This window comes from Ovis canadensis, chromosome 1, assembly GCF_042477335.2.
Source record: "Ovis canadensis isolate MfBH-ARS-UI-01 breed Bighorn chromosome 1, ARS-UI_OviCan_v2, whole genome shotgun sequence".
In the NCBI taxonomy this organism is placed as follows: Eukaryota; Metazoa; Chordata; class Mammalia; order Artiodactyla; family Bovidae; genus Ovis; species Ovis canadensis.
In genome coordinates, this window is record NC_091245.1 from 22,438,516 (window position 1) to 22,452,544 (window position 14,029).

Consider the following 14,029-nt stretch of genomic DNA (forward strand, 5'->3'; position numbering starts at 1 on the left):
GGGGGGGTGGGGGGGGGCGCGAGCAGGAAGGACAGCAGGTAACCAACAGGAGGAAAACACACCTCCCAGGTCAAAGTCCCAAGCTTTAGAGCAAAACAAGTTGTTCCGGAAAAGGGGGGGCAGGGTGTGGGTGGACACTTGGCTTTGAGGCTGGTCACTGCGCTGTAGGTGTCCTCATCCAACTGAGGGGGGATCATCTCTCCAGCTGTCTGGACACAGCCCTGGGTCCCCATGGCAACAAGTTGGATCCCCTGCTGGTCTGGCTTGGGTCCAGGATCTGGACTCAGGCCTCAGGAGCCCCACAGGGCTGGACCCTGTATCCTCACCTCTGAGCCACTATTCCATCAACACTCAGCTCCTCCCTCCTGTTCCCAGCAGAGCTCTGTCGCTCTGTGTCATCAGGTCCCCTTAGGTCCTCCACCCAGTTAGATCTTTTGCAATTACCCTTCAGAAAAGCCAAAGTGGTCCTCATTGCTTCTCGTTGTTATTCAGTCACTACTTCATGTCTGACTCTCTGCGACCCCAAGGACTGCAGTCTGCCAGGCTTCCCTGTCCTTCACTATCTCTTGGAGTTTGCTCAGACTCATGTCTATTGAGTCAGTGATGCCATCCAACCATCTCGTCATCTGTCGCCCTCTTCTCCTGCCCTCAATATTTTCTAGCATCAGGGTCTTTTCTAATGAGGCAGCGCTTTGCATCAGGTGGCCAAATTATTGGAGATTCAACTTCAGCATCAGTCTTTCCAATGAACATTCAGGGTTGATTTCCTTTAGGATTGACTGGTTTGATCTTCTTGTTGTCCAAGTGACTCTCAAGAATCTTTGCCAGCACCACAGTTCAAAAGCATCAATCCTTTTGTGCTGAGCATATCTCTCACATGTCCTCACAGGCTCAGCTTTCATTATAGTCCAACTCTCACATCCATACATGACCACTGGAAAAACCATAGCTTTGACTAGATGGACCTTTGTTAGCAAAGTAATGTCTCTGCTTTTTAATATGTTGTCTAGGTTGGTCATAACTTTCCTTCCAAGGAGTAAGCGTCTTTTAATTTCATGGCTGCAATCACCATCTGCAGTGATTTTGGAGCCCCAAAAAATAAAGTCAGCCACTGTTTCCCCATCTATTTTCCATCAAGTGATGGGACCGGATGCCATGATCTTAGTTTTCTGAATGTTGAGCTTTAAGCCAACTTTTTCACTCTCCTCTTTCAATTTCATCAAGAGGCTCTTTAGCTCTTCTTCACTTTCTGCCATAAGGGTGGTGTTATCTGCATATCTGAGTTTTTGATATTTCTCCCAGCAATCTTGATTCCAGCTTGCGCTTCTTCCAGTCCAGCGTTTCTCCTGATGTACTCTGCATAGAAGTTAAATAAGCAGGGTGACAATATACAGCCTTGATGTACTCCTTTCGCAGTTTGGAATCAGACCATTGTTCCATGTCCAGTTCTAACTGTCGCTTCTTGATCTGCATACAGGTTTCTCAGGAGGCAGGTAAGGCGGTCTGGTATTCCCATCTCTTTAAGAATTTTCCACACAGTGATGGAAAAGAATTTTCCACACTGTGATCCACATAGTCAAAGGCTTTAGCGTAGTCGATGAAGCAGAAGTAGATGTTTTTTTGGAACTCTCTCGCTTTTTTGATGACCCAATAGATGTTGGCAATTTGATCTCTGGTTCCTCTGCCTCTTCTAAATCCAGCTTGTACATCTGGAAGTTTTCAGTTCATGCACTATGGAAGCCCAGGTTGAAGGATTTTAAGCATTACCTGGCTAGCATTATCTTGCACAATTATATGGTAGTTTGAACATTCTCTGGCATTGCCTTTCTTTGGGATTGGAATGAAAACTGACCCCAGTCCTGTGGCCACCACTGAGTTTTCTAGATTTGTTGGCACTTAAATAGCATCATGTTTTAGGATTTTAAATAGCTCAGCTGGAATTCTATCACCTCTACTAGCTTTGTTTGTAGTAATGCTTCCTAAGGCCCACTTGATTTCACACTCCAGGATGTCTGGTTCTAGGTGAGTGACCACACCATAGTGGTTATCTGGGTCATTATGACCTTTTCTGTATAATTTCCCTGTGTATTCTTGCCACCTCTTCTTAATCTCTTCTGCTTCTGTTAGGTCCTTGCCATTTCTGTCCTTAATTGTGCCCACTTTGCATGAAATGTTCCCTTGTATCTCCAGTTTTCTTGAAGAGATCTCTCCCATTCTATTGTTTTCCTCTATTTCTTTGTATTGTACATTCAAGAAGGCTTTCATATGTCTTCTTGCTATTCTCTGGAACTCTGCATTTAGTTGGGTATATCTCTCCCTTTCTCTTTTGCTTTTCACTTCTCTTCTCTTCTTTTTGTAAGGTCTCCTCACACAACCATTTTCCCTTCTTGCATTTCGTTTTCTTTGGGATGGTTTTGGTCACCGCCTCCCATACAATGTTGTGAGTCTCCATCCATAGTTCTTCAGGTGCTCGTCTATGGAATCTAATCCCTTGAAGCTTCTAGTAGTAATAGTGGTAGTGTTAGTCGCTCAGTCACGTTCCACTCTTTGCGAACCCATGAGCTAGGGCACACCAGTCCCTCCTGTTCAAGGGATTCTCCAGGCAAGAATACTGGAGCTTCTTGGAGTCTCCTATTTCCCCACCCTCTCTAGCCTGCCATTCCCCTTGATGCCAGCAGGTGGCAGAGTCTAGCTCTGATCCCAGACTAGCTGGGGAGGGCAGAGAGGGGCCTGTTTGCAGCTAAAGGATCTGCAATTTCCTCTCTGCAGCCCCCTACTTCCGACCACTTCCAGGGGTAGTTTGGAAGAAGGGAGGGTGGACACTGACAAGTAAACAGTCAGTGATGCTGTGAACAGCACACGTGGCATGCTCAAGGCTGTGCACTAGGGAAGCACTGACAGCTACCTCGTTAAAGAAGATATCCTGGAGGAAGGGCATGTTAGAAAGGGCATGACTTGTTGGACCTAGCAGAGTGACAGCCTGGGGAAAGTTTCCAGGCAGAGGGAGCTCAGCCTGAGGAAAAGTAAGGAGACACATTCAAGGAGGGTGATTTAGAGCAAAAAAAGTAAAAGGCTTTTTAACTCATTCTTATATTTCATGTTGCTAAAGTCTTTGCTGCAAACCTGAGAGCTCCTGGGGACCTTATTTTATTCATTCAAACAGATCCTGCTTAATCCCCTTCAGCGCTTTCAGTGACTCCTCAGATAATATCCAAACTTCTTAGCTGGGCTTGAAGATTCCACCATGACCCTTATCCTTCCCTCCAGCTTCATCTGGCCCCAGGGCCTTTGTCTCTTCCTAAACACCAACCAAGCTCTCTCCCACATCAGGGCCTCCTCCACACTCGCTCTTCACTCTGTTTGCCTGGCAGACTCTAACCAATCCTCCAAGTCTTGCTTTAGGTGTCACTTTCTCCAAAGGGCTTACTTTGATCTCCCTTCTCCCCCATCCGAAGTCAGTCCTTCTATGAATCCCCTACTTGTCTCTTCACAGCCACTATCACAGATCGCAGTGACATGTTGATATGTGTGTTTACTCACTTAATGTCTGTCTCCCTGGACAGAAGGCACCCCAGCACACTATTAATGAGCACACACCCAACAAACGTTGAGTCTCAGCAAATTCAGTGCCTCCCTCTAGCCTGGCAGAGAGCGGCTCAGAGAATGACTGTTGAATGAATAAGGCATTTTAGCTCTCAGTTCAGTTCAGTCGCTCAGTCGTGTCTGACTCTTTGAGACCCCATGGACTGCAGCACACCAGGCCTCCCAGTCCATCACCAACTCCCAGAGCTTACTCAGACTCATGTCCATCGAGTCGGTGGTGCCATCCAACCATCTCATCCTCTGTCATCCTTTTCTCCTCCTGCCTTCTGTCTTCCCCAGCATCAGGAGCTTTTTTAATGAGTCAGTTCTTTGCATCAGGTGGCCAAAGTATTGGAGCTTCAGTATCAGCTCTAGTTGGGGCCTTGTGTTCCTTTGTCTGTTAGCTGCAGCCGCAGAGCATGGAACTACTCTATCTCTGGGTGAGAGGAGACTGGGTTCTGGCTGTTTGGAGAAGCTAGACCTGGCTAGCCTGGGATGAGCGTCAGTTCCCATCCTTAGAGGTGCACAAAGCAAGGCCAGGAACCAGGTCACCCAGTAGGAGCAGTTGCAGAAGGGGTTCTGACCCTGCCCACTCAGGAAACCTGTGATTCTGTGACTCTGTTAACAGATGATGATAGATTTTTGTATTTTAATCAGGTTCTGAGGAAGTGGGCTGATTAGGACTGTGGTGAGTCTCTCTCCTCTCAGGCTCAGCATCTGGTTCACCAGGTTCCCTTCACTGAGCACTCCCTCAACAAGGGTTCATGGGGAAAGCATTGTATCTGTATTTTCACAAACCTCTAACTGAAATTCACCATTTTCTTCCATCGGGAATGAATGCATCAAACCACAGTCCCTCTGTGATGTTTTCATGTTACCACACAATCGTTGCAGGTATCTGGATGCATTGTTCCTGCTCATCACTATGGAAATACATAACAGTTATTGGAACTAGGCTTCCACTAGATCTTGTCATAAAATACACATAATAGTTGTTGTTGTGCAATCACTAAGTCATGTCCAACTCTTTGCAACCCCATGAACTGCAGCATGCCAGGCTTCCCTGTCCTTCACTATCTCCCTGAGTTTACTCAAACTCTTGTCCATTGAGTCAGTGATGCTGTCCAACCATCTCACCCTCTGTTGCCCCTTCTCCTCCTTTCTTCAGTCTTTCCCAGCAGCAGGGTCTTTTCCAATGAGCCAGCTCTTCGCATCAGGTGGCCAAAGTATTGGAGCTTCAGCTTCAGCATCAGTCTTTCCAATAAATATTCAGGGTTGATTACCTGTATTTTTAATACCTTAATAACTGCATTTCAATGTAATAGGTTTCCTTTGCAATGCTACACACTTTATTCTATGCATTTAAAAACATTATTCTAAGAAGGGGTCCATAGACTGCCCGAGGTTTCTACAGTGCAAAGAGTTAAGAAGTCCTAACTTACAGGGAGCCTAGGGCAGGTCTGCTCAAAGCAAAGCCACATGATCTCAAGGTCAGAGAAAGATCAGCACTGTCTGGATAGAGGCTTTCTGAGGCTCAAAGCTGGGGGCTGTGTTCAGATTGCCCATAGAGGGCCCCAGTGCCCGGGAGCTGGAAAGAGCAGAAGGCACCCCTGGGAGCCAGCCAAGCCAAGGAATGTACTGGCTGTGACTTCTGGGTCCTAGGCGACTCCACTGGGCTGGTAAGATTTATGGCCAGGACCCCCCATTGGGGGAAGATCAGTCACCTTCTGCTGCCCACTCGGTCTGCCAAGAAACCAAAGGGCTGGCCCTGTGACAAGAGCCCATCTTGCCCAGCACAGTCCCAAGGCCCAATCGTTGCCCAGTGGCTCCCACACAGCCCTGCTTCCCTGCCCCGGGTCGGCAGTGGAATCACAGGGTCAGGGCTGGCTTCTGGAATCACAGTCTCTCCTGGCCTAAAGGCTCATTCTGAGTAGTGTGATCTTGCTTCTCATTTTTCAGCGGGGGAAACTGTGACGCAGAAAGAGACAGTCACTAACAGAAGGTCACACTGTAAGTTAGCAGGTGAGATGGGACTAAACCCCAGGCATGCCAGTGTCTAGTCCAGAGCTCAGTCCCTCTGTGAAGCACCTGCTTGTTGGTCAGTTTCCCAAAGAGCAGTCTGATTTGCTTTCATTCATTCACTCAGCACTCAATTTAGTGTCTCCCATGGGACTGGAGACACAGTAGTAAACAAGACAGCGCTTACATTATACTATCACCTAATTACCGTCGCACCAGATGTTTTAAAGGAGGTGGAAGAGTATATAGATGGGGACGCCCTCTAGATTACGAAATCAAGAAAAGGTACAATAGTATTAAGTCTAAAATTCATGTCTTCACTCATTCTATGGATGTTTACTGAAAGCTTCCCATAGCCCAGGCACTCTTACAGATGCCCAGGATACAGCAGGGAACAAAACAAAGTCCCTGCCCTCACAGAGCTTATATCTTAGAGAGGTTAGCCAGGAAGCAAACAAACAGATAAAATAGGTCACATGGCTGTAGGGGAAAGTTAAGACAGGATCAGGAGGATGGAGTCCTGGCAGGGAGGGCTGTGCTGTTTTATATAGACTCATCAAGGAAGGCTCCTCTAAGAGGTGGCGGTTGAGGAAAGCTGAAAGTGAGGAAATAAGGTGCTCAGCTTTCAGAGGAGCGAGGATTGCAGACAAGGAGAACAAAGAGCGCTTGCAAAGGCCCTGGGAAAGGAACACGGAGGGAGGTGCCATGTGCCCGAGGGACGAGGGACACGAGCGGTGGGAGAGGGCAGGAGAGGAGGTTGAAGAGCTACCTAAGGCCACTCTTCTGGGGCTTGGGAGCCACATAAGGACTTGGGCTTTTAGTCAGACTGACCCAAGAAGCTCTTCGAGGACTCTGAGCACAGGAGATGTGGTCTGTTGAGAAGAGGGCACCAGGAGCAAGAGGAACAGGAGCAGGGGGTCCTGAACACTCCAGGCAAGAGATGACAGTGACTTGGGTCAAGGCAGCCGCTGTGGAACTAGGGGTACATGATCTGAATCTAGTTGTCTTTCGGGGGCAAAGTGACATGACTTGAAATGCAAGGGAAAGAGAAGCGGAAATGGCGTCAAGATTTCGAGTCCACTCGGTGCGCCCGGGGCTCACATGGGGAAGGTTCAGGAGTGTTATGCTAGCCTTGCTCAGAAGGGGCAGGTTTTGCAAGTTTGGTTTGGAGCTGGGTATGTGAGTCTGGGGGCTTCCCCAGTGGCTCAGTGGTAAAGAATCCACCAGCAATGCAGGAGATGCAGGAGACGCAGGTTCTATCCTTGGGTTGTGAAGATGCCCTGGAGGAGGGCATGGCAACCCACTCCAAGATCCCATGGACAGAGGGGCCTGGTGGGCTACAGTCCATAGGGTCCACAGAGATGGAAACAACTGAAGTGACTTAGCACACGCACATGCGTGCATGCGAGTCTGGAATTAAGAGGCAAGATCCAGGCTGGAGAAGCACATTTGGGAGACGCGGGCAGCATTGCAGCGTTCCTTCGTGTCTTCAGAAGATCCAAATTCCTGGGCTTGTTCAGTGGTAGGAAGAAGTCGGTTCAGGCTGGGCAAGAGCTGATGGGAAGGAGCCCAGGCAGGAGGAGCTGATGGGAGATGGGCCTGGCCAGAGAGCAGAGGGTGGTTGGGAAAGGGGTCTTGAGGTCCTTGCAGGACCTATTAGGAGGTTTGGTCTTACAGAGAATACTGAGCCATTATGGGGTTTTAGGCAAGGAAGTGACATAGGCAGTCTTTGCATTTTAGCAAGATCTCTCCAACCACAGCTTGAAGAATGGGTTAGATAAGGCAGGAAGCTGTGAGTAGGCTGGGTGTGGGGTTGGTGGTGATGGTGGTTGGAGTGGGGGGAATCCAAGAGAGAGACAGTGTGGCAAAACAGCGCACGGAGAGAAGTGGAGGATCGAAGAGCAATTTAAGGAGCACAACTGGCAGGCTGCAGTGACCACATGCATATAGGGCGGAAGGGCCTCAGAAGAGAAGCAAGGTGGTGCCCGGTTCCCCATTTTGGACAATGCTTGGATGTTGGTGCTGTTTTTTTAAACCCAGAGAGTACTAGAAGAGCAGAAGGTTAGGAGAGAGCATGTATTCATTCACTTAACAGAACTTTCAAAGGGTCGGTTCTGTGCAAAGCACTGTTCTAGACACTATAGCTACGCAGCTCTGCCCTAGGGGAACTCACATGTTAGGGATGAGACAGCAATGAGCAATGAAACATATCCTGGCTTCTAGTGCAGACAGGCTGGATTCACGGAGCTTGGGGGACATCTCAGGGTGCAGCTAGGGGTGTCGATCTGGCATTCCTGAGAGAGTTCTGAGCTGGAAATAGAGGCTTAGAATTTAGCACTCATGGATGGTCAACATGGCCAAGACAGGGAAGGATGAGAAGTCAGACTGGGACCCAGCCCCAAGAAATGCCCTAGTTGAATGGATGGGGAGTGTATCCATCCCCACTGGAACTGAAGGGAAGATAAAGAAGCTGCACGTATGGCATTTATACCCTTACAATCAAACTACAAGCATCAGGCAGGCTCACATTTCAGGGCTTTTGAAGTCACGTTGCTGATTTTATTTCATCCTAACTAAAACTCTTTTCTTCCCTTGTTACAAGTTTTGCCATTAGTCTATTAAATATTTGCAAAAGCTGAGCTTTTCGCCTGAAAAGGAGCAGCCTCAGAGGGCTCTGTCTCCAGATCAGAGAGAGAAATTGTGCTGTGTGCCCTCCGACTGCAGAGCTGGGCCTGATGAGGAGTCACCCAGAAGCTGGATGTGGTTCAGAGAGAGGCTTGTCTCAAAGAGCAGTCTAGTGAGAGCAGAGATGACTCTGAAAGGTGGTGAGCTCCACACCACTAGAGGTAAGCAAGAAGCAGCTGTGAGCTTGCAGAGCGGGGAGGTAGAGCACAGCAAGGGGCAGGGGAGGGATGATTAGTCTCAATGCTGGTCCCTGAAGACCAGGAAGTGTGAACTGACAGTCAAGATTATCACCCACTAGCAGCTTTGTGATCTGAGCAAGTCTCTTCATTTCTCTGAGCCTCTGTTTCCCACTAATGCTGCACTGGGTTGTTTGGAGGATAATGCATTTGAATGCTGTCTAGCTTCTGAACAGGGTGTGAAGTGTTTGAGCTGTCCTGCCGTGTCCCAAACCAGTTCTTTTTTAGACCAGAAGCTCCAGCAGGGTGGAGAAGGGTACTGTTCTGTTCACCACGTGTTCACCACTTCTAACTCGGACTAGAAGGAGCCACACCCAAACCATTGGGCCTTTTCATACTTGAAACTTCTACCTGAAAGGTCAGACTTTGACCTTCAAAATGAAAATGACTTCCAAAGGCAGGAGCTGCATGCAAAAGTTAAACAAAATGCAATTGCAATTTCACGGTTGAGGAAAGAAAAACATGGGTATTTTTTTTTGGAGGTGGGGTTTGTTTTGGTTTTTTAAGGAAGGAAATACATCAAAACCTTCATTGGAGACCTGGGCTGTAATTTTTCTTTTTCTTCTTCTTCTTCTCTTTCTGTTCTTTCCAGATTTTCTATACAAAGAATGTTTGTTTATTTGAGGACTGGGGGGGCGGGGGAGTGAGCAGTGGGGAGAGACCTTGTAGTTTAAAAATAAATATGCACTAAAAAGGCAAAATCAAATTACTTTTTCCAATTTTTACTGATGCCCTTAGATAGCCCAAAAGTTAATCCAGAGTCTCTCTTTGCCAAAGAATCCATCCCTGGCCAGGCAGGGCCACTGGGGCTCTGGGGGAGAGCCCAGTCTGTCTATTTTCTGGCTAATTGGAGGCTTTTCCCCACCATACTCTTCTAGAGAAGACTCCCAGTTGCCAGGACTCACATAGGAAGCACCTGGTCCTGCCCGCCAGCTCAGTCCAGGTGACAGTGAGGCTCATCATTTCAGTGATGCTACCACTTCTGGGAGGAATGCTTACTGTGGGCCAGGCACTGTACCAGGAGCCTCAGAGCCACTGCTCTTCTAATCCTCACAACAATATGAGGTAAGTGCTATATCCCCATTGTACTAACAAGAACACTGAGGTTCAGAGCAGTTAAACTCAGAAAGTAAGTGGATCCACATCTGTTTGATCTTAAAGCTCTTAAGTATACAGTTCCTCCTCACAAGAACAAAACAAAGTGAAACAGAACAATATTAAAAAGCAATGACTTCTGTGAGGGAGGTATACAATTAGAACCCCAAAGAAGGAACCATTAAACTCCCCTGGAGAAAGGAAAGATCAGGAAAGACTCCCAAGAAGAGGTGACATTTAGGTTGGGCTTTGAAAGATGAATAGGAATTTACCAGAATGTAGCCTACGACCAGACAGAGTGAATGTTCGGCAGATATTTTAATCAACTAATAAAGATTTTAACTGAATTTACAGATGAAATAACATGATGTTTGGGATTTGCTTTGTATTAATCCATTTTAAGGACAAGCAGAATGGGGAAGGATGAAGGTATAAATAAGACAAGATTAACCGTGTGGACAATTGTTGAAGTTGGTGCCATTTACTATACGATCCTCTCTATCAGTTTAGTTCAGTTCAGTCGCTCAGTCGTGTCTGACTCTTTGCGACCCCATGAATCGCAGCACACCAGGCCTCCCTGTCCATCACCATCTCCCGGAGTTCACGCAGACTCACGTCCATTGAGTCCATGATGCCATCCAGCCATCTCATCCTCTGTCGTCCCCTTTCTCCTCCTGCCCACAACCCCTCCCACCATCAGAGTCTTTTCCAATGAGTCAACTCTCCATACGAGGTGGCCAAAGTACTGGAGCTTCAATTATAGCATCATTCCTTCCAAAGAAATCCCAGGGCTGATCTCCTTCAGAATGGACTGGTTGGATCTCCTTGCAGTCCAAGGGACTCTCAAGAGTCTTCTCCAACACCACAGTTCAAAAGCATCAATTCTTCGGCATTTAGCCTTCTTCACAGTCCAACTCTCACATCCATACATGACTACTGGAAACACCATAGCCTTGACTAGACAGACCTTAGTCGGTAAAGTAATGTCTCTGTTTTTGAATATACTATCTATGTTGGTCACAAATTTTCTTCCAAGGAGTAAGCGTCTTTTAATTTCATGGCTGCAAGCACCATCTGCAGTGATTTTGGAGCCCCCAAAAATAAAGTCTGACACTGTTTCCACTGTTTCCCCATCTATTTCTCATGAAGGGATGGGACTGGATGCCATGATCTTTGTTTTCTGAATGTTGAGCTTTAAGCCAACTTTTTCACTCTCCACTTTCACTTTCATCAAGAGGCTTTTTAGTTCCTCTTCACTTTCTGCCATAAGGGTGGTGTCATCTGCATATCTGAGGTTATTGATATTTCTCCCGCCAATCTTGATTCCAGCTTGTGTTTCTTCCAGTCCAGCGTTTCTCATGATGTACTCTGCATAGAAGTTAAATAAGCAGGGTGACAATATACAGCCTTGACGTACTCCTTTTCCTATTTGGAACCAGTCTGCTGTTCCATGTCCAGTTCTAACTGTTGCTTCCTGACCTGCATATAGGTTTCTCAAGAGGCAGGTCAGGTGGTCTGGTATTCCCATCTCTTTCAGAATTTTCCACAGTCTATTGTGATCCACATAGTCAAAGGCTTTGGCATAGTCAATAAAGCAGAAATAGATGTTTTTCTGGAACTCTCTTGCTTTTTCCATGATCTAGCGGATGTTGGCAATTTGATCTCTGGTTTCTCTGCCTTTTCTAAATCCAGCTTGAACATCAGGAAGTTCACAGTTCACGTATTGCTGAAGCCTGGCTTGGAGAATTTTGAGCATTACTTTACTAGCATGTGAGATGAGTGCAATTGTGCAGTTTCAGCATTCTTTTGCATTGCCTTTCTTTGGGACTGGAATGAAAACTGACCTTTTCCAGTCCTGTGGCCACTGCTGAGTTTTCCAAATTTACTGGCATATTGAGTGCAGCACTTTCACAGCATCATCTTTCAGGATTTGAAATAGCTCAACTGGAATTCCATCACCCCCACTAGCTTTGTTCATAGTGATGCTTTCTAAGGCCCACTTGACTTCACATTCCAAGATGTCTGGCTCTAGGTGAGTGATCACACCACCGTGATTATCTGGGTCATGAAGATCTTTTTTGTACAGTTCTTCTGTGTATTCTTGCCACCTCTTCTTAATATCTTCTGCTTCTGTTAGGTCCATACCATTTCTGTCCTTTATCGAGCCTATCTTTGCATGAAATGTTCCCTTGGAATCTCTAATTTCTATATTCATGTATATTTGAAAAGGCCCATAATAAAATGACGGTAATGATCCATGTGTTCTCTGATGGATCTGGTGAAATAACTCAGTAAATATTTACTGAGCACCTGTGTATCTTCCACACACACTGGGCCTGACAGAGGCACCAGTGACACACTGTCCCAGCAACGATCGGCTCACAAATAGGGAGGTGAGGCCAGGACTCAAACACCGGCAGGCAAACATAGGCAGCACCCTGATATGGTTCAAGCGGCTGTGTGAGCTCAGAAATAGGAGAGACCCCAGTCCAGGGCGGGGTGAGGGGTGGACCAGCGGGTGCAGCCACAGATAAAGCTTAACCCAGAGAACTGTTAGCGGTGGCGGGAGTCTACAGAGAGGGCACCTCAGGGATTCTACAAAGGCTTAGAGGAGGGAAGGTAAGGTTGGATGTGAAAGACTCTAGGCACTCAACAGGCTCTTAAGAGAGGATGGAGGAGAGAGAATGAGGCCGCGTTTTTCATTTGGATCAGAAACTAGCCGACTTTTTAGGATACTCCCTGGAAAACACTGGGAGCGGCACAGGACGGTGTTTCCTCCCCTTCCCCTCCCAGGAAACTGTCCACACCCCCAGAGCACTGGGAGCCGTGGAAGTGAGTGACAGCAGGCTAATCATGGCCACTTGGGTCTGAGGAGGGCCCCTTGTCTCTCTCTGAGGACCCTCCAGCTAGGACAAGTGCAAGACAAAAGCAGCGCCTCCCCCTCCTCGCCTGCCACTGCCTTCATTAGCATCACACAGAAAGCCTGCCAGCCAGGCTCCCCTCAGCCGCAGCCAGGCAACTGGACCAGCAGCCCAGCTTTGGCCGAGCCCCAACCGAGCAGATGTGAACCCTGAAGGGGGCTGTGGCCAACCCTGGCCCCGCTCCTCAAAAAATAACCAAGCCAGGCAGCCCCCACCCAGTTCCACCCACCCCATAAGCCTCTCCCTGCCTCTTGGAATCGCCGTAGCTGCCAAAAAAAAAAAAAGAGTGTCCAAGAAGCACGTGATCTCTGAATGACGATTAATTCTTAGGGTGATAGAATCTGAGGATTGTTAGAGACATCAACTACTACCTGTCATTAGACTCACAGACTCAGATCTTAGCTCGGTCCAGGGCGTCACAGAGTGTCACGCCATGTTTGGACCACTGCTCTAGAATTGCTCAACATGGGAATCGCAGCCTCAGGACCTAAGAGTCTTGAGCCTGGAAGGCAGGTAGCAGGCATCAGAGCTGTGAGGTCCCAGGAAATCCTGGGAGAGATTGCCTAGGGGCTTGGGGCTGGGAGTGCCTGTGTCCGTCAGGATCCCACCTATTCAGGGGCAGTGGGGAGGGGGCGTGAGAGTGATGAGAAAGCCTGATTGCCCATTGAAGGCGGCAGCTCCCAAGGGGAGCTGCTGGAGAGGGGGCGCGGAATGGCGGAGAGAGGGAAAGGGACTCCAGTGTGGGAACGGCCAGAGGGCAGAAGGCCCAGCCCCCTGAGATCCCTCAGAGCCTGGGACCCAGGAGCGACACAGGTCCCAGGCTGCTGGGGGTGGGCTGTGGAGGGCTGAGGATCCTGGGCTCCTGGGTCTCAGCTGGCTGAGCTGTCACGGGGCATGGGGTGGGAAAGGGTTTTCCACCCTGGTCCCGTAGCTCCACTGGGTCTCAGAAACGCAGGGTCTTGTTGGGAGCAGGTGGGGGGCAGTTATGGGATAAGGGGAAGGATGTTATCTTCAGATCACCATCTGCAGAACTGAGACGGAGTTAGGAGATATTGTGTCTCCCCCATCAAAGGGGCTCACAAAATAACACATAACCAAACCTTCCTCCCATGACATATGCAGGGCGGGGGCTGAGGGTGACCCCTCCTCTCACGGCCCCTCGAGTAATCTTCACTAACAGCCGGGGACTCTCTCCTGGGTGCCTCTCAGTGATCCCTGCAGTATTCGGAGTCTCACCTGCACTGAGGTGAGGGAACGGGCTCCCCAAACAACCCAGGTCAGAATCCCAGCTGGGCTTCTCTCTCAGCCACTTGAACTTGGCCAAATTGCTTAACCTCTCTGACCTCAGAGTTCCCTCATCTGGGAAACGGGAGTGCCTGTCCCCTCACACTGGGTTCTTGCGAGGAGACAGTGAGAACTGAACGCACAGCCCTTCAGTATAAACTGCAGACACTGGGCCCAGGGGAGGCGAACCTTAGCCACCAACATCTT